Raw genomic sequence first — 22,323 nt, 5'->3', positions numbered from 1 at the left:
TAAGGGACCCAAGATCCGAGGATACTGTAGTACACTCAGGGTCCAGACCTACTCCAGGAAATCCGTGTTGCATACCAGCCCCACAGACCCGAGCTCCAGGACCACCCCTGAATATCTTAGTCCCAGGTCTACCCCACTGCCAGTTCAGTTTCTGTGGACACAGATTATAGGCAAGCTGCTGAAGCTATAGGCTCCAGGTTTATTCTTATAACCTCAGGCTCTAGCTTTTCCTCTTTGGATCCCATTAACATTCCACTGCTGTAGATCCAGGTATCAGGACTGCCTAACTGCTGACTCAGACTCCAGGCTACCCTAGCTGAGGATTCCAGCAGTACGACAGCCACTGAATCAAGCCAGGGGGCCTGCCCAGAGCCTCTGGATTGTCTGCATGGTAAAGGGTTTTTCTAGACAAAGCTAATCTACAAAGACTGAAATAAGTTTCTGTTTACTTCTTCAAATAAATAGATATCATTAGAAGGTAGGAAGAAACATAAGAAACCAAGAAGACATACATCACTGAAGAACAAATAATCTCTCAGTAGCTGGCTCTAAACAAATGAAAACATTTGAACTTCTTGAAAGAGAATTTAAAATTGCTTTAAGGAAGGTTGGTGAACATAAAAAAAAAAACAGAAAACATTCAATAAAATCAGAAAACAATGTGAATAAATTAAGAAATGTAGCTGAGAAATTGAAATTGTAAATATAAATGAAACAAATTCAGTAGCTGATAAATACAATGAATGAAGGGAAAAATAAAAAAAGAAAGCATCAACAGTAAAACTGATCAAATAAAAGCAAGAATCTGTGAAATCAAACATAGGTTATTTGAAAATATACAAAGGATAAAAAGGAAAAAATATGAAAAGGAATGAAGAAAGCTTATGGAGTTGATGACATGCATCAAAAGAGCAAATATTTGTTACAAAACTTTGTAAAGGTGAAGAAAAAGGGAAATAATGCAGACATTTTTACAAATTTAGTGAAAGATATACATACTCAATTACAGAGGGTCAAAGTCTCCAATTCATTTTCTATCCAAATATTACAGAAATACATATTAGAATCAGATTGTCAAAAAATCAAGGATAAGGAGAAGACCCTGAAATTACCAAAACAGAAGAAATGAATAATGTAAAGTATAAGAGATTTCCAATAAGGCTAGCAGCAGAATTTTTCGAGAATTTAAAGGCCTCTAGAAAGTCGGTGACATATTTAAAGGGCCAAAGGAAATAAAATGTTAACCAAGAATACTGGACACAGCAAAACTGTACTTCTAAAATGAAACACAGATTTTTCCCAGAATAACATACACACACACATACACACACCCCAAAACAAAATGGAAGTGCTTCATCACTACCAGCGGAGGACAAGCTGAAAGATAAACGTAGCCGGCGCCGTGGCTCAATAGGCTAATCCTCCACCTTGCGGCGCCGGCACACCGGGTTCTAGTCCCGGTCGGGGCGCCGGATTCTGTCCCGGTTGCCCCTCTTCCAGGCCAGCTCTCTGCTATGGCCAGGGAGTGCAGTGGAGGATGGCCCAGGTGCTTGGGCCCTGCACCCCATGGGAGACCAGGAAAAGCACCTGGCTCCTGGCTCCTGCCATCGGATCAGCGCGGTGCGCCGGCTGCAGCGGCGGCCATTGGAGGGTGAACCAACGGCAAAAAGGAAGACCTTTCTCTCTCTGTCTCTCTCTCTCACTGTCCACTCTGCCTGTCAAAAAAAAAAAAAAAAAAAAAAGATAAACGTGCAAGTGTGCAACTTAGTAACATGAAAGGAAACACTGACAAGTATATGTAAGTACACAACCAAATTCAGAATACTTATCTAATACTGTAATAGTGGTGGGAAAACCACCAAAGATCTTTAGTATAACATTTAAAAGACCAAACTATTAAAAATATCTGTAATAATTTGTTTAAGGATGTACAACAAAAAAGATGTAAACTATGATGTCAAATATATAAAATGTCTGCAAGCTTAGGCTAAAATGTTGCATTTTTATGCAAACTTAACTTGTTACTAACCTAAAATAACCTGCTATAAGATGCTGTTTGTAAGGCTTATGAAAAGATGCAAAGCAAAAACCTGTAGTAGACACATCAAACATCAAAAGTAAGGAATTGGGGCCAGCATTGTGGTGTAATGGGTTGAGCTGCTTCTTATGACCCTGACATCCTATAGCGGCGCACTGGTATGAGTATCAGCTACTCTGCTTATAATACAGCTTCCTGTTGACATGCCTGGCAATAGATGATGGTATAAGTACTTGGGACCTTGTCACCCATGTGGGAGACCTGGATAAAGTTCCTGACTCCTGAGTTTAACTTGGCTCAGACCTGGCTACTGTAGCTATCTTGGGAGTGAACAGCAAGTGGAAGAGCTCTCTCTCTCTCTCTCTTCTCTCACATATAATCTCTCTTTCTCTCTAAAGCTTTTCCTTTCAAATAAATAAGTACATAATTTTAAAAGTAAGAAAAGTCTCCTATAAAAGAAGAGTTCAACTTCTAATGATGTCACTTCTGAATTCTACCAAACACTTACATAAGAACTGATACTAATCCTTCTCAAAATCTTCAAAAAAATGAAATTAAGGGAACACTCACAAACTATTTTAATAGGCCAGCATTACCCTTATATCAAAGTCAAAGAGAAACAGTATAATTAAAGAAAATTATAGGTCAATAACACTGATGCACTGATGAACACATATGTAAATATCCTCAACAAAATACCAACAAACCAAATTCAAGGGCACATTAAAAGGATCATCCACTGTGATCAAGTAGGATTTATTCCTGAGATGCAAGGGCGCTTAAACATATGAAATTTAATAAATGTGATAGATTCACATTAAAAGAATGCAGGGCAAAAGCTATATGACCATCTCAACAGGTACAAAAGGGCATTTAATAAAATTTAACAATCTTTCATGACATAACCTCTCAACATATGAGATAAAGAAAAGTATCTTGACACAACAAAGGACAAACATTAAAAACCTGCTGCTAACATATTCAACAATGAAAAGCTGAAAACTTTTCCTGTAAGATCAGGACAAGAAGAAGATCCCTACTATCACCACTTCCATCCAACAAAGGACTGGAACTCTTGGCCAGAGCAATTAGGCAAAAATAAATGGGTAAGTAGCATCCTACTAAAAAGGAAAGAAGTTGTAATGTTTCTGCTTGCAAAAGACATAATCTTATAGAAAGAACTCTCTTAAATAAATTCAGTAAATTCACAGAATACAAAAAAAGTATACAAAAATGAGTAATGTTTATATACATTAAAAATGAGCTTCACAAAACAGAAAGCAGAAAATAATCCCATTAAAAAAGAAAATAATTCCATTCATAATAAACAAAAAATCTTAGAAATAAATTTATCCAAGAGGATGAAACCCTGTACAGTTAAACCTATAAAACACTTATGAAAGAAATTCAAGACATAAGCAAATAGATATCCTTTGTTCATACATTGGAAGAAATAATTTTGTTAACATAATGCATAGCCAGCTTCAGATTCAATTCAACCTCTATTATAATTCCAATAACAGTTTTTCACATAAATAAAAAAACCTAAAATTTATATGGAATCACAAAAGACTCTGATTAGTAAAAATAATCCTCAACAAAAAGAAGATAGTTGGAGCCATCACATTATCTGACTACATAAACTTGTACAAAGATGTAGTCATAAAACAGCATAGTACTGACAAAAGCAGACCCAGGGAACAATGGAAAAGAATAATAAAGGCCAGCAATAAATCCATGTGTTTATGGTCAATAGATATACAGTGAAGAGGCCAAGAACTCTTGATGAAAAGATAATATATTCAGTAATTGGTGCTGGAAAACTGGATATACACATGCAGAGGAATGAAATGGAATCCCTACCTTACACTATATGCCAGAAGAAAATCACGATGAATTAAAAGCTTCAGTTTAAGACTTGACATTAAAACTACTATAAGAAAATAAGGAAAATAACTTGTGATTGGTTTGGGCAGAGATTTCTTGAATATAAACCCCAAAGCATAGGCGATAAAAGCAAAAATAAAAAAAGGTAAATGTAATTATGCCAAACTAAAAAGCTTCTACACAAATAAGATACAATCAGCAAAGTGATGGGGCCAGAGTGTGGAGAACAGGTAAAGCTGCTGCCTGCAGTGCTGACATCCCATTTGGGCGCTGGTTCAAGTCCTAGCTGCTCCATGACTGATCCAGCTCTCTGCTATGGCCTGGGAAAGCAGTAGAAGATGGCTCAAGTACTTGGGCCCCTGCATCCACGTGGGAGACCTGGAAGAAGCTCCTGGCTTCAGGCTCCTGACTTCAGATTGGTGCAGCTCTGGCTGTTGTGGCCAGAGAGTGAAAAAGCAGATGGAAGACCTCTCTCTGTGTGCCTCTCCTCTCTCTGTGTAACTCTGACTTTCAAATAAATAAATAATAAATAAATGAACAAATCTTTTAAAAAAGATACAATCAGCAAAGTCAAGAGAGTACCTATGGAGTCAGAGAAAATATTTGCAAACTGTATATCTGATAGGCAGTTAATATCCAAAATATATGAGGAGTTTTACAATTCAGTTGTATGCAAACATATAACCTGGTTAAAAAATGGACAAAAGAGTTGATTAGACATTTTTCAAAAGAAGACAGACAATTGGCAAACATCATTACTCATCAAGGAAATGCACATTAAAACCACAATGAGCCATTATCTCAATCTGTTAAAATGGTTATTATAAAGAAGATGAAAGATAACACATGTGGAAAGGGATGTACATAAATGGAAATCCTTATAGAATATTGGTGGTTATATTAATTAGTATAGTCATTACAGAAAACAGTAAGCAAGTTTCTGAACAAATTCAAAATGGAACTACCATATGAGCTAGTAATTCCATTATTATGTGTATGTATGCATACATACACATAAGCACAAGGTTGCTCCAAAAAGTTAATGGCAAATGTGTGCTATAGAAAAACTACAGAAAGATTTCAAATTTTTTGCATCAAAATTAACTTAATTTTAATTCCATTTCCATGAATTTTTTGGAGTACCCTTATACATGGGGTCTGGCATATAATTATTTTTCCTAGTTTTCTTTGTTGAAAAGATCCACATCAGTTACGCTCCAGGGTTATTGAACACATCCAGGATCCAGATCTTTGATTTCAGATACCATTTTTCAACAAAGGGACTAGTACTCTGATGAAAAAACAGATTTTAGGACTGAGGAAAAGAATATAAATTGAGCCTGGAGCTTTTTCTTGTGCCAAAAGTAAGGGCACGCTGAAAAACAAAATCAATCAAAAAAGCAAAATTACAGAGGCATTGGAAAAGTAGGCACTTGGTCCATGGTTAAGGTACTACTTGGATCAACCTCATCCTTCATTATATTGCCTGGGTTCAAGTCTCAGCTCTTTTCCTGATCCCAGGACCCTCCAAACGTGCATCCTGAAATCTTCAAGTAGTTGTATCCATGCCAGCCATGAGGGAGACCGCAAATGGATTCCCAGCTCCTAGCTTTGGTCTGGCCCAGCCTTGGCTTTTGTGGACATTAGAGGAATGAACCAGCCCATGGAAAGGTCTCTTTCTGTCTGTCTGCTTTTTAAATAATTACTTTTTATTTATATAAATATTTAAAAATAAATGACACAAGACCCAAACATTCTGTGTTCCCACTGGCCAAAGCTTGAACAACTGGAGTAAAATAATGTCATAATATTAGATTTTGACTCTTAAGATAATTATCCACAAATCTATACCATGTAGATAAATAGAGCACGTTCTCCTTTCTTTGGGAGTTTGGGAAGGAAAAAAAAGTAGCTTCACAGTGTCAAAATCTGGTAGTTCCACATAAAACAACTGACTACTAGTCTAGTATTTAGTTATCAGTATTGTATAACTTACTGTAGTTATGTATAATGTTAACTGTAGGGAAGCTCGTGAAGTTTATAAAGGAACTTTCTGTTCTAACTGCAACTTTTCTATAAAGCTAAACTTGTTCACAGACTTTTTAAAAACAAAATATTCTGCAGTTATTGGTTATAGTCATTTACATATTTTAGGTTTATGGTAAGGTAATTAAAATTTCTTTTTTGTGTTGTACAGATTTTGAAGTGTTGATATTTTTGACAACCTGTATATATTTTTATTTTATATTTCCTTTCTTCACAGAATATACTTGGGCCTTATAAATGATTGGCTATAACATCACTATGAATCCTGTACATATTAGACAAAAATCACAAATATAAATAAATATATATAGTCTCTCTATATATGCAGTCTGTAAATGTATATATAGAGAGTTTTGGTCAACAGTGTAAATTAGTGATATTTTAGGCTTAAAGTTCATCATCCCTTATTTTTATTCCAACCATTATGTGTTCCACTCTTCTGTTCCTTTTGCTTCTCTTTGATCATTTTGGTTCTTGATTAATTTGTCAATTTTACTTATATAATCTTTTACTCTCCTTTTAATGGCTTTCCTAAAAATTATATCATGCATCATTGTCATTTAAGAGTACTTGGTAGATTTATCTTCTTCTCAGATGATGTATACTCCTCAAAATACTTTTATCCCATCCTGGCTTGTATGATATTTTGTGTATACATATACACAAACACACACACATATTTTCTTATGAAGTAAAGAAGCACACACTTATATATACACAAAATTATCAATTTATTTCTTTTAAAAATTTTGAAAGATTTATGTAGTTATTTTAAAGGCAGAAAGGAAGAAAGAAAGAGAGGGAGGGAGAGAAGGATAGAGAGAGAGAGAGAGAGAGAGAGAGAGGATAAATCTCATCGGCAGGTTCACTCTCCAAATACCTCAACAGCGCGGGCTTGGCCAGGTCGAAGCAGGGTTCCAAGTACTCGGCCGGTCTTTGCTGCCTTCCCAGGTGCATTAGCAGGGAGCTGGACAGGAAGCAGAAAAGCTTTGGGCTCATACTGGTGATCTGATATGGGATGCCAGTATTGGAAGCAGTGCTTAGAATCTTACCCCTAACCACCTGTCCAATATATTTGCTAAACAACACTATACTCTTATTATAATAAAGGCGCAAATAAACAAATACCCAGTTTTATCATGTTTATCACTAATTTCTTCGTGGCTTTTTATACACTCCTCTGGTTTCATTTTCTTCCTGAAAAAATAGTTTTTAGTATTCTCATGGTTACAAGTCTGCTGGAGCTATTTTTCCCTTATTTTTCTTTGACAAAAATATCCTTTTCATAACTTTACTTTTGAAGGATTTTTTTGGGGGGTATAGTTCTTGGGTGGGCAGTCATTTTCTTTCTGTGCTTCTGTGCTTCTTCCTGTGTCTTCTAACTTCTGTTGTTTCTGTCCAAAAATCCTCTGCAGCCTAATTCTTGATTTTTGCAGATTCATCTCTTCTTGCCCCTTAAATTACAGTAAGATTTTTTCTGTTTTTGAATGGTGTGTTTATTTCTTAAAAAATGTATTGTGCCTGTGTCCACAGTGCTTTTTGAATCTGTGCTTCATAACATTCACCAAATTTGGAAAATTCTCAACCAAAATCTTTTCAAATATTACTGCTGCCCTATCTTACTTTTCTTCTGGGACTGTAAGTCTTACATATGCTAAATACCTTCTGTCTCTTAAATTCCTCTCTAGTTTTCATGCATATACTGTACTACCTATCTTGTTCTAAGTATTTCCTTTGGCCTATCTTCTAGTTCAATAATATTCTTTTCAGCTTTGTTTAATATGCTGCTAAACATATAGTGAATTTTTAATTTTTGACATTATACACTTTATGTTTAAAAACTTTCTTATTTTGGGGCCAATGCTGTGGCACAGTGCGTTAAGGCACTGGTCTGCAGTGCCGGCATCCCATTTCGGCGCCAGTTCGAGACTCGGCTGCTCCATTTCTAATCCAGCTCTCTGCTATGGTTTGGGAAAGCAGTGGAGGATGGCCCAAGTCCTTGGGCCCCTGCACCCGCGTGGGAGACTCAGAGGATACTCCTGGCTCCTGGCTTCAGATCTGCGCAGCTCTGGCTTTTACAGCCAATTGGGGAGTGAACCATCGGCTGGAGGACATCTCTCTCTCTCTCTCTCTCTCTGTCTGCCTCTCCTCTTTTTGTGTAGCTCTGACTTCCAAATAAATAAATAAATCTTTATAAAACAGTTTCTTATTTTACAGTTTTTAGTTTTTTGTTGAAATTTTCAACTTCTTTATTTTCTGGAACATATTAGGCATTAAGTCTTAAGCTTGTTAACATTACTTTGTGTGTTCTTTGTGTATTTGTTTATTTTATTTTTTTCTTAACATATATTTATTTGAAAGGAAGAGTGACAAAGAGAGATGGAGAGACAAAGATATCTTCCATCTGCTGGTTCCCTCCCCAAATGGTCACAACAGCCAGTTCTGGAGCAAGCTGAAGTCAGGAACCAGGAACTCCATCCTTTTCTCCCAAATAAGTGGTGGGGGCCCAACTACTTGGGCTATCTGCTGCTGCCTTCCAAAGTGCAGTAGCAGGAAGGTGGATTGGTGGCAGAGTAGCTGGGACTTCAATCAGTACTCTGATATGTGACGCTGGGATCTTAAGCAGCAGCTTAACCTGCTGTACCACAACTATGATTCCCCTGTTTCTTTTCTTTCTGTAATTAATGCAGTGTTGTCTCTTTATGCATTTTTAAAATTAAATGCCAGAAGTTGAATGTAAACATATTTTTCAAAATTGAGGACATCTTTTTTTAGGGATGGCATATGTTTGCTTCTGGAAAGCAGCTAAGGGGGCACTAGCAACTTGTACTATCTAATCCAATTTTAGAGATTGAAACAATACAAATCTTCTATATTTCTCCATCTGCTTCACTTGTATAGTGTAGTTGGTATTATTATCCTGGCCTGAATCATGTATACTTACCAGGATCTCTGCTTCTTGATTAGATTTACTCTCTACAGCCTTTCAGTTCTCTCACATGCTTTCTCTTGGATTGGCAGATGTCCTTAGGGTAAGTGCCAGACTCAGCTTTCTGCCATTTCTTCTACTCAATCACATGCCATAATTCTTCACTGAATTAGAGGTCTTTCTTTCTTTCTTTCAATATTTATTTATTTATTTGAAAGGCAGAGTTACAGAGAGGCAGAGGCAGAGAGGAAGAGAGAGGTCTTCCATCTGCTGGTTCACTCCCCTGATGGCTACTGAGGTTGAGCTGATCTGAAGCCAGGAGCCAGGAGCTTCCTCCAGGTCTGCCATGCAGGTGTAGGGGCCCAAGGACTTGGGCCATCTTCTACTGCTTTCCCAGGCCCTAACATAGAGCTGGATTGGAATTGGAGCAGCTGGAACTTGAACTGGCACCCGTATGGGATGCCATACTGCAGACCAGGGCCTAACCCACTGTGCCACAGCGCTGGTCCCTAGTTTGTCTTTAACAAAGTTTTCATGTATTTCTTACCCCCCCCCCCCGCAACCCACCAAGCTTCATGGTTTATTTTAATGGACAATTGTCTAATTCCCTTTTACTTGAAATAAATTACTTATCCCTCACATTTTCTTCTAGTAAGAAGCAAAAACATCTATGTTGCAAGATGATCTGAGAGGAAACATTGTAAGTTTGAGAAGCAGGGTGGTGTAACAGAGTCAGTTACCGTAGCGAGAGAGCTAATGCACTGATTATGGTGTGATACTACAGTTTGATAGTGGAATAGTATAGAATTATAGAGTCACACTATATTTTGCTGATATTACTAACAGTATACTTTTGTCTCGTCATTAATTCAAAATGGTATGGAGTAGTATGCTTTGCTTATCCTTTTGTTGAATATATTCTTCCTATGTGTGAAAGCCAGCAACGATTGGTTTTAACCTTTTTTGTCAAACAAGTCCAATCAAGACTATGAGGGGCAAGGGCATTGGGTGTCCATGTTAGAGAGTGATTGAGATGATTGAGTATAGAATTTAATCCAGTTAAGGAGGAGACTAGATCACGGAACTGAGAAGAGTGAAAAGTGATGGGATTAATGCATTGAAAGTCTCCAGGGGATAAAGGTCAGTGACAAATGAGAAAAGGAAAAAAGAACTGTGAAGAAATTTGGAGTTTGGCAAGAAACAGGAAAAAGGAATGGTAGATATGTATTAGTTTTTAATTATTATGATGAAATACTTGAGGCTGGCTACTTTATAAAGAAAAGTCCTTATTTTTGGCTCCTGAATCTGCCAATCCAAGGTGCAGGGGCAACATCTGTTGATGATGCTCTTGCTGATAAAGTCCTGAGGTAGCACAGAACATCACATGGAATGAGACACATGTGTACATGCATGTGATGTGTCTGTGGATTTCGCTTCTCTGCTTACAAACCACCAGGATTCAATTAAGGCAATTTTACTCTAAAAACCATAGTCAGATTGAGTTTCCATCCTCCTACTACCATTAACATCTGATTTTGGGGGTTAAACTCCTACATGAGTTTGGGGGCACAAATCATATTCGAACTATAGCCGAATGAGGTACGTTTATGGGTTTTTAACTAGGGAGAATGGTTGGGATGCATTGATGAGGTCAAGCTAGACAGCTACTCTATATCCACTTGTGTAGAGAGGGGACAGAGGGAGAGACTGCCTGCACCACCTGACAAGGCTGAAGGAAAGTGCTTTTGAAGGAAAGAATCAGATTTCAATTAATGCCAGGAAAAAGAAGGACTCTTCGAAGAAGACTTTGAGGTTATGGGGTATCTTCATGACAAATTATGGATTTAAATTGGCACTATTGATGTTTACCATGTCACCATTGAAAGACTGCTGCTGGGAGTAAGTAAGAAAATGTATATGAGAGCATCATGCATAGTCTGGCCTATAAGATGGGTTAAATGGCAGAGTTCGTGCATTCTGCTGATTCTAAAGGGACTACAGTATGTTAAGGGAGAAGGAGAGTTTTGACAATACATTTTGACCTCTTTGTAATAAGTACTAATCAAGTAAGCACTCTTTTTCCATACATTGCATAATTCTGTGCAAAAGCATAAATTAGAATGCCAATCACAGCAAAAAATAGAAAATACCACTAAAACAGCTTAATTTATTATTTATTAACTCAAGCAACAAAAGGTCTTATGTTGGGTGACTTCATGGTTTTTTAATGAAGGAGGTTGATGACATCATCAAGGTCGTAGCTTCATAGATTTTATTTTTCTTTTCTGTCGTGTTCAGAATTTTGAATTGTTGTCTTATGTGGGCTCTCTTTATTAACCCAGGATAGCAGACGAAGGTACAGCCACCACACCCAGGTGATGGAATAAAAATAATGTCTCCTCCTTTTTAACTACACGGATCACTTCTCAAGGCAACTTCTCATCACTCATTCTTCAGAACTTCATCTCATGCTCACACCTAGGGCAATGTGGCCACCATGATTAACTCAAACCTAGTTGGATCCATCATCTGAGGCTACTACTTCCATACTCCAAGGTCATAGCTGCAAGATGAACAAAATCCATTAGCAATGGAGACAGGACAAAGATGATTGTTTAAGCACCTACAAGATGTATTCCATGGTTCTCTCTTTTTCTTTTTCTTTTTCCCAGAATCCTTTTATTTAAGGAATACAAACTTCATACATTTCATAATTACAACTTTAGACCATTGTTCAGAATACCAAATTTCACAAGTACTATGTAATTATCTCTTTTAAAAAGATTTACTTATTTATTTGAAAGACAGAGTTACAAAGAGAGGTAGAGACAGAGAGAGAGGTCTTCCATCTGCTGGTTCACTCCCCAAATGGCCACAACGGCCGGAGTTGTGTTTATCCGAAGCCAGGAGCCAGGAGCTTCTTCCAGGTCTCCCATGTGCATACAGGGGCCCAAGGACTTGGGCACTTGGGCCATCTTCTACTGCTTTCCCATGCCATAGCAGAGAGCTGGATGGGAAGTGGAGCAGCCGGGACTAGAACTGGCACCCATATGGAATGCCAGTGCTTCAGGCCAGGGCTTGAGCCTGCTTATCCACATCGCTGGCCCCTGGAATTATCTCTTGATCACCCAACTTCATGATATCTGTTATTTGTATGTGTTAATATATGCAAACATAATACATAAATAGATATAGAGTACCTTAATTTTCCTTAGCTTCAATCAAATTATCACAAGGTCAGCTTCTTAAGACAATCTATATTCATTGTCTCACAATTTCCACAAGTAGGAGTCCAGGCAAGCTGGGTCTTTGGCTTAGGATCTCACATGACCAAGGACAAGGGGTTGGTCATGTTGAGGTTATCATCTGGAACTCAGAGTCCTTGTCAAAGTTTATTCATTTTTATTAACAGATTTCAGTTCCTTGTGAGCAAAATCATTAGGAATGCATTTCCTTGCTGGATGTTGACTAGGGACAGCTCCAGGTTTATGGGCTGTTGTGGCTCCTTGCTGTGGGGTCTCCATAGTCAATTCACAACATGGAAATTTTTTTTTCTTCCATACCAGCAAGAATGCATCTGAGTAACTCTCTCCGTAACATAATCATGGAAGCAACTATCTCCCTACCATAACCTAATCAGGATCAATTATCTCTTCCTATGCACAGGTTCCATTTAACTCAAGTAGAGGTTTTTATACAGATGTATATTCCAGGAAGTGGGAATTTTGGGAATCATATTAGAATTATACTTACCAAAATAATATGTGTTTTTCCTGATCATGAGGCCTCTGACTTAGAAAATTTTGATTCAATATTTTTAAATTATTATATTAGGGTGGTTCAAAAGCAATACACACTGAAGAGGAACCATACTTTGAATATGGAATTTGCACCTTTTCTCAGAAGAGTAAATGGCCATGTCTACTCAGCCATGAGTGGAAGAGATTGATGCACTATAGGATATTGTGTTGCTAAGCTCTGATGTTTTGTAGATGAGGCATATATAATGCATTTTTGCATATGATATTGGATTTCTCAGGGTGTTACTGGATTATAAATAGAGGAGCATTGTATTATTTTCATTCCCACTTGCATTCATTTCTTGGGAAGGAGAATCTTTCCTCACTCTGCATTCATTGGGCTATACATCCTAGGCCGACAAACATTGTGCACTGCACTCATTTACTGCCATGGATAGACAGGAACAGCTAAATGCTCCAAACTGAACTTAGATTCCAGAAAATAAGCCTTTGTGGTATCTTGGGTATACAGTTGTCAATATCTCTTGTTTGTTCACTTGCTTTAAAAATATGCACTCTTCTCAAAGAAATAAGCTTCCTTTTCATTAATTCTTCCACAAAACACTCCTTTCCTTCCTCTGTTTGTCTCTTGCCTCCCTTTCCCAGGTGCTTGAGATTCTCTAAGATTGGGTACCTTGAGGCCCTTACTTGAGCGTCAGCATTTCTAGAGATCATGTATGGGAACCAGGTCAAGTTCTGGGTGGGCAAGTTCTCAGAACAGGAAAAGCACAGAAAGTTTCATATAAGTTCACTGCCTAGAGTTTCATGTAAACCCCATGCCTGGAGTCTGTAATTCAGTTTTGTTAATGTATTAATGAATGCACCAAGTGGCTATGATGTAAGAACATTATCCCGATCCTGATTCAAACAAAGTAACTGTAAACACTTGGAGACAATCTGGAAAATCTGAGCATGTAATAGCTACTATGGAGGATTATTGTTATTTATTTGCTAACTGCAATGAGGAGCCTAAAAATGTTTATAATTTTTAGAGATATGTTTGAAAGTATGTAGGAGGGATGGTTGATACATTAAAATAATGTAAGGAGCAACAAAGCTAGGAAAAGGACGAGAGAGGGGAGAAAAAGAAAAAAATGTGAGCACAGACATCAGAGAGCAATAGATGAAGTAGATATGGCAAATTCTTGGTAATTATTGAATCTTGTGATGAGAGTTTGTGTGGAAATACACAGTTATCTCATTTTTTGTATGTTTTATATTTTTGATAATAAAATAATTTAAAATGAAATTTACTAAGTTGCTATTAAAATGTAATGTGTCTAGCACTTCTTTAATTGAATATTTTTGTGTATACTAAGAAATGAGGTAGTAAGATGCTTATTTGCCCTCTATATTTTTAATAAAAGATACTTACACAATAAAATGGTAAATATACTTAAAATAGATAACTTCTAGACCTATTTTAAATTATATTCTGCTGGCATTTTATTCAGTGTTTGTTTATTATTTGAAAGACTGAGTGATAGAGAGATATGCCTACAGACACACACAAAGTAACAGAGAGAGAGAGAGAGAGAGAGAGAGAGAGAGAGAGAAAGAGATCTTCTATCCACTGGTTCACTCCCTAAATGGCCACAATGGCCAAGGCTGGGCCAGGCTGAAGTCAGTAGCCGGAAATTCCATCCAGGTCCACCACGTGGATGCAGGGGCCCAAGTACTTGGGCCATCTTTTTCTGCCTTCTCAGGTATATTAGCAAGGAGCTGGATTGGAAGTGGAGAAGCTGGGACTCAGATCTGCACTCCAATATGGCATGCTAGCATTGTAGGCAGTGAGTTTAACTTTTGAGTCACAGCACTGATCTATTTATTTTTTTTTAAGAACTTACTTTATCTGTTTCAAAGTCAGAATGGCAGAAAGAGAGAGAGAGAGAGAAAGAGAGAGAGAGTGTTTGTGTGTGTGTGTGTGAGAGAGAGACTTTCAAATTTTACTAATTCACTTCTAAAATGGCTGCAATGACAGGCTGTAACATACCAAAGCCAGGAGCCAAGATCCTAGAATCCCATCTTGGTTTCCCAGGTGGATGGCAGGGGCCAGTACTTGAGCCATCTTTTTTCTGTCTTCCCAGGAACATCAGCAGAAATCTGGGTGCTAACATTTTAAAAGTCAAATCTGAATTATTATTAAGTCTACAGTCTTGGGATTAGTCTTGAAACAAAATTTATTTTTCTTTCTCTCAATGCTTTTAGAATTCATTTGGGAGGATATGTGTAGGTATTTATTTATTCTTAATTCCCTGAGTTTTGCCTTGTATTTGTCAGGAGGATCATTATGCAAAAGCTTTCTGGGTAGATACTGTATTTCTATGTATTGGTTTTGTCTTCAGAAAACCAGAAATAAAGGGTCTAGAGAGACACATTCAGTAAACAGATCACGCTAGATAGATGAGCTAAAATGTAATAGAAAAAAATGCTTCTGTGTGAATTCTTGCCCCAGGACGAAAACAGATTCCACTTCCCCCAGCCACATTGAACCTACCCAAATACATCAATGGATCATTGTGCCTATGTTTGGTCAACCCCTCTGGTCTGTAAGTGAAGATCTTACAACATCCAGATCAATACATGGCTAGGTGTTCACTTGTCTAAATTGCTATTAGTAAGACTTATCTGTTTGTTTTCTTTTTTAATGACGTAGAGTTGACTGGGGCCAGCGCCGCGGCTCACTTGGTCAATCCTCTGCCTGCAGCATCTGCATCCCATATGGGTGCCAGGTTCTAGTCCTGGTTGCTCCTCTTTCAGTCCAGCTCTCTGCTGTGGCCCAGGAAGGCAGTGGAGGATGGCCCAAGTACTTGGGCCCCTGCACCCACATGGGAGACCAGGAAGAAGCACCTGACTCCTGGCTTCGGATTGGCACAGTACCAGCCATAGCGGCCATTTGTAGGGTGAACAAATGGAAGGAAGACCTTTCTCTCTGTCTCTCTCTCTCACTGTCTAACTCTATTTGTCAAACAAAAAAATTTAAAGAAGTAGAGTTGATGGAGCTAGACTATTATGGATTTAATTGTGCTCCACCACAATCATATGCAGAAGTTCTAACATCAGTAATCTCAAAATGTGACCTCATTTGGCAATAGGATGTTGTAGATGTAATTAGCTAAGGTGAGGTCATTGGGATGAGCTCTAATATGACAAGCATTTTTATGAAAAGATACCATGTGAAGAGAAAATGAGACACAAACATAGGGAAGAGCAAAGCAAGACATAACTAGAAGAAGGCAGTCTTCAAGTCAAAGCAAGAGGTCCCAGGAAGAATTAACCCTGCCAATATCTTCATTTTGGATTTCCAACCTGTAGAGAAAATAATTTTCTGTCCTTTGACCTATTCAGTCTGCCATCCTTCATTATGGCAGTTCTAGAACACTAACACAAAATCCAGACAAATATTAAATAGCACTTTGTTTTTGGCATGTCGTCATGTCTTTATGTTTTGCCTTTGTATAGATTTCTAACATTTCTAAACCATGTACCAGTGAAATATCTGTCTCACTTACTTAACTACATATGAAGCACTAGCAGATTTGAAATATCTTTTACTTTTTTTTTTTTTTTTTTTTTTTGACAGGCAGAGTGGACAGTGAGAGAGACAGAGAGAAAGGTCTTCCTTTTGCCGTTGGTTCACCCTCCAATGGCCGCCGCGGCCGGTGCATCGCGCTGATCTGAAACCAGGAGCCAGGTGCTTCTCCTGGTTTCCCATGCGGGTGCAGGGCCCAAGGACTTGGACCATCCTCCACTGCACTCCCTGGCCACAGCAGAGAGCTGGTCTGGAAGAGGGGCAACTGGGACAGAATCCGGAGCCCCGACTGGGACTAGAACCCGGTGTGCTGGCGCCGCAAGGCGGAGGATTAGCCTAGTGAGCCACGGCGCCGGCCTCTTTTACTTTTGACTTATACATAATCAATTTCCACCAGCGACAGAGGACACTTGCATTTTGGTGCCAAGTTATCTGACTTGGCTCTCCTTAATGATTTCTCTGCTTTGTTAGTTCCTGCCTTAGTTACCCCAATTAGTTTTCTCTCCTTTTTTACTGCATAGAGTAGATGGTGTTGTGATGAGTACTAAATACAGAATTACAGTAGTGGCATTTGAGCTAGTATTTTCATATAATAAAATTACTTTATGGTTGGATCACATTGTACCTCTAAAGCATAGTGGGAGGGAATAGAAACAGATGGAAATGGCCTTCACTGCTCAGTATAGACTCCTAGGAAATTTTCTTTGTGAGGTGACTTTTGTACCCATTGAGTGGTATTTGCATGATTGAGTAAGTCTGTAAAGTCTTCTAAATATCAGTTTACTCACATACAAAATAAACATCATCAGTTCTAGGCATCTTTAAGGGATCAAGATAGTTAATATGCACAAATGTCAAATATATAAAGCACTATGGAAATGTAAGGAATTGACAATTATTAGATATATTTTGTATCTTATATCAGGGTACTTCAAAAATTTTGTGGAAAAATTAAATTAAAAATATGCATTTATTTTGGTGCACAATTCCTAATATGTAGAAAATCCATAATATGAAAAAGCTATGCATATATTTCAAAAATTGTTTGCACCAAAATAAATTCATGAGTTTAATTCCATTTTCCATGAACTTTAAAAAGTAACTTTGTGTTAGTATAAACAAATGTTATTGCAGCACTTCCTACCATATTGCCCAGAATATGGAACAATTTTCATGCTTGTGAAATGGAAACAATTATTGAAAATACTTGGAGTATAACAGAGCCTAATAATCCATGCTTCTTTGTGTAGTCGACTATGGGTAAATGTACAACAGCAATATGTTACTGAAGGTAGCAGATCCTATTTTCTAATGATGTTCCAGTTAGTACATCTATCCTATCCCACACACTCTCCCTATAATGCGGCTTACACTCCTCCCACTGAAGGAAGGGTCCATGTTTCCTCTCCTTGTGACTGTCTTGACCAAAGGAGTATCACAGAAGTGATGCTATGTGGTATTGAGGCTGCAAAATAAATGAGTTCCTCTCCTCTCACCACCACCACCACAAATAGTGGTCCTCTCTTTTTCTTGCTGCCTCTCTCTTTTCTTGATCTTTCTCTGTCCCCACGCACTTTTTAAAGCCACTCACCATGTTATAAGGAAGCCATTGAGAGCCATTTGTGGATGTCCCAGTCAGTAGCTCCAGCTAAAATCTCAGCCTCCATCAACTGCAAGGCACAGGAGTAAATGAGTCCCAGTTGGCTTGAGGCCACAGCCTTCAAGTCTTAAAGGTAAGTGTCCACACTCACTGGGCCAGCCAGAGTTTCAGATACACAGAAACTCTGAAATATTACAAATGACAACTGCCTTTTAAAACACCAAGTTTTGGGGGAGCCATTATGTGACAATAGATAATCAATACATTGGTAAAACTAGGTGAGACAAAGAAGAGCTGTTTTATTGTGTCCTGAATTAACCATTGATTCAAAGAGAAGATACAGAAGGAGCTCATCTCTGTCTTCCTTTGAGAAAGGCAGGATTGGGGGAGTGAGTGCTGTATAGTTGAAAGAGGCAGGAGAGGGGGAGAGAAATGTCCTTTTTCCCTTGGAGTGGCGCTGCTCCTATTATTGTGTCTAAATGGATTGCAGGAATATTTACTTCCAGGTTTGTGAACTGATATAGAAATATCAGAATGGGGTAAACGGTCACCAACAGGGAAAATCTATCACTAAAAAGTTAGGCAGTGGAATCCAGGCAATTACTTTTAAATCTAATTTTCTAAATTTGTGTGTGTGTGTTTAAAGATTTATTTTACTTATTTGAAAGGCAGAATGACACAGAGAGAGGGAAAGATATTTTTCCATCCACTGGTTCACTTCCCAAATGACTACAATGGCCAGCACTGGGCCAGTCCTACTCCAGGAGCCAAGAACTCCTTCTGAGTGTCCTACATGAGCTACAGAAGCTCAAGTATTTGGTCCATCATCCATTGCCTTCCCAGGTGCACTAGCAGGGAGACAGTTCAGAATAGCAGCAGCCAGACTTGAACCAGCACTGATATGGGATGTCCGCATCACAGGCACTGATTTAACACACTGCTCCACAACACCAGCCCCTCTAAGTATATATTTTTTTATTTATAACTGAAACATAGTAATTGTATATAAATATGTGATATGGTATGATCTTTCAACATATGGATACAATGTGTAATGATCATATCAGAATAATTGGCATATCTATGTTTGTAGAGATTTATCATTTCATTATGTTGGGGCATTCAAAACACTCTACTGGCTATTTTGAAATACACAATTAATTGTGATCAATCACAGTTATTCTACTGTGCCCTTGAACATCAAAAGTTATTCCTCTTATCCAGATGTATACTTGAGCTGTTAACCATCCTCTCTGTGATGCCTCTCTCACACTTTTTCCAGGCTCCAGTAATCACCATTCTACTTTCCATCCCTTTCCTGTTTTTCTAACATGTTAGCTTCCACTTAGCTCTAATTTAATAGCCATGTTTCAAAATACAAAGGTCAGTGTGTGTGTGTGTGTGTGTGCGTGTGTGTGTGGTGTATGTGTAATGTTTCTAGCATGCACTGCCCCACTCCCGAGTTACAACTGCCCCCCCCCCCTTGCCTGACCTACTTCATGTGAAGCGTTGTGTGCTTATGAAAATGAGAGGCCTGATTGGCATCAGCAGTGGTCCCTGGACCGCGGAGAACACAAGCAGTGGTTTCAGAGGAAGGCACTGGGGACAGGACTAATAATACTGAAATACTCAAAGGAGGAATCTGGTTCTGAGTAACGAGGATGTGGTTTCTGAAATCATCTGCTCTGCCCCATCAAAGCTGACAACTTTTCTTCATGGAAAAAACAAGCATGTAAAGTACCTGTTGGTTCTCTTTAACCTGGTGCTATTTTAAAGTTGGACAACAGCATGAACGCTCGCTGATTCTTTCCAACAGACTTCCTTTGGGATTTAATCCAGAGTCCCCTTTTTTTTAGCTCTCCAGAAGAACATTTATTTTTCTTCCAATGTTACATTGATAAATCATGAATGATTTTCACCTCTTTCTCCCGGGAGGATGCTGTTTTGTCCTAGTGTTGAAGTTTTACTTTTTATGCAAGGCTTCTATACTCCCCGATCATTATCTCATGTAAGAAACAAACTGAAATCTTCAACACCAGTGATGAAATTGGATGGTTATGAAATTTATTAAATTTCTGCGATTTACCTTGACCTACATCTGTTCAGCTGATAAATCTTCCACTAAAAGATTTGGAGGTGAAATATTTTTTGGATCCCATGTTTGTTTTTTTTTAATAAACCAAAATAAGTGCAAGATTTATTTCTAAGTAATCTTGCATTCAATCACAGAGGTGTATCAACCCATCTAATGGAAAGGAGTGCTGGGGAGATGTCTGTCACTGATCTTGCTGTGAGTCAAACGTGTTCCCTTTCATCTAACCTCCTCCAAGTCTGTCCTCTTGAGTCAAAACTTGTGTTGGCCACTTCAAAGTACAGAGATACAACTGATCTACTGAAGAAGGCTCTGAAAGATGACTGACAATTGTAAGCAATTGCAGCTGCCTGTAAACGCTCCTGGTAGATGGCTGATATTCACCTTGAGACTACCCTTAAGCAATACGGGCTTTTGTCTTTCATATATTTCCCTGATGGATATGAATATCATTTGCATTAAAAATGATGGATGTTGGCAATTTCCTACTAATTGCCACAGGGGGAAATATGTTAACACCTCCTGATGGGTAGCACTGACCCCAAAAGGGGTGGGGTGGGGTGAGGAGACTGTATAGCAGCTAAATATTTTTCCTGGCAATTTTTGTGTAAGCAAGGTTTAAATTGATGTTTTGGAATAGTTGGGAAAAACGTGTCATTGGCAATTGTCCTAGAATTACAAACAGTGCAAGAAAATGATGAAGTCACCTATTCAACTAAAGTAATCTCCAGGCACAAGAAAGAAAATAGGACATTTATTCTGTCTCACACTTTTCCTGGATCTGCTGCAGAGGAACTGAATCTCAGCAGGTTCTAAAAACAACTAGATTTGTGCTTATTCTGACTTATTCCTAGCAGAATTTCTCTCATCGCAGACAGAAACATTTATCACTTTATAATGTGCATTCTCCCTTAGAGCCTCTATGTTTTAGATTAATTAAAGGCATTTTTAAAACATTTTAAGAACTCAGTTTCGACTTCTTCAGTGTTTTCAAAGTGGGCATATTTGGCATATCTGAAAGCCCTGTTAGGAAATTGTGTGTGTTAACCTAGTGAGCTTTCTTTTTACTGTGCATTGAAAGGAATCTGGCAGAAATATTTTTTTTTTCTGACAAACGTTTATGTTGTGTTCAGGAAATCATATACAGACAACAGACCTAATAGGGGCAAGTTATTGGTTGGTCATCCAAGCAGAATGTTTACGCTTTCGGTCCTGTTTCAATATACTAATTAATTTCTTTTAAACTTGCAGTATTCCCTGTGCTTGCCTTTGAGAGAGTTGGAGCAGAATGTAGTGTGACTCTGGGGCTGCAGGTGGGGTAGCAAGGGGACAAATGTGCTCAGGGTGAAGGGTCATGTTGACTGTGGGCGTGTAGGTCTAAGTGCCATAGACTGTATGGGAATTAAATAATGATTCAGCCAGTATAAATTAAAATAACAAAGAGATGGCTTACTTGTAAATTATATTTTATATGCACACAAACAGGAAATGAATTTATTCTGTAAAAATATTACAAAGTGCAGGTCCAACAGCCTGTTCACTAAAAGCATAAGTATTGACTTTTTAGCTGAAGATTATTATGATGCTGTAAATAACAGTTTGGTTAAGTTTTTTTCAAAAAAGACTTTTTCAACTAGACAAATATATTTCATGATTAATAAATCAAGATTAAAATCTCCATTTGCAAATAAATGTGTATTTGGAACTTACCATTACACTGACATAATATGACTGGAAGATTCCTGGTCTCATTGTGGAAACTGAAATGCCCCCTTTATCTTCGTGTTTTTACTTTTTGACAACCTTGTAGATTTCTGACAAAAAATTATCCTCAAATATTTCAGCTGTGAGGTCTGGCCACAGTTGTAAAAGATCTGATACAAATGAAAATAGAAGATCTGTCAGTTTTATCATTAAGAAAACTAAAACACCTAGTTGTAGCAGATACACAACTAGGTGTTTTTAATTTTCTTAATGTTAAAGTCAGAAAGACTGTTAGGGAAATACAATCAGTTGCTAGGTTGGAAAATAAAAGAAAAAAACTTTTTTAGTGAAACTAAAAGCAATGAAAATATTGATTCCAAAATTGTGCATCAACTACGAGAACTTTCAAAATGCCTGAATTAGAGAGAGTCAGGTGGACTACTTATGAATACCAAGCACATTGCACTTTTAAACACCAGGGAAATTTGTCTCTGTGCTTCTTGTAAAGACTTCTATCTTACCTCTCAAAGCATTTTATGTTAAATAGATGGAAATAAGAAAAGGCATTATTATTTAATATGTTCTTTTCTTCTTAAAAACTGTATTTTGAGGTACTCCCTATTTGAATTTTTAAGTATATCATGACCAAAAGATTGCATTATTCCCATTAGTTAAACAGTGAATTTAAAGAAATT

The sequence above is a fragment of the Oryctolagus cuniculus genome, chromosome 6 (genome assembly GCF_051225735.1).
Source record: "Oryctolagus cuniculus isolate XC-2025 breed Fujian yellow rabbit chromosome 6, ASM5122573v1, whole genome shotgun sequence".
Classification (NCBI taxonomy): Eukaryota; Metazoa; Chordata; class Mammalia; order Lagomorpha; family Leporidae; genus Oryctolagus; species Oryctolagus cuniculus.
This window is presented reverse-complemented; position numbering follows the sequence as displayed.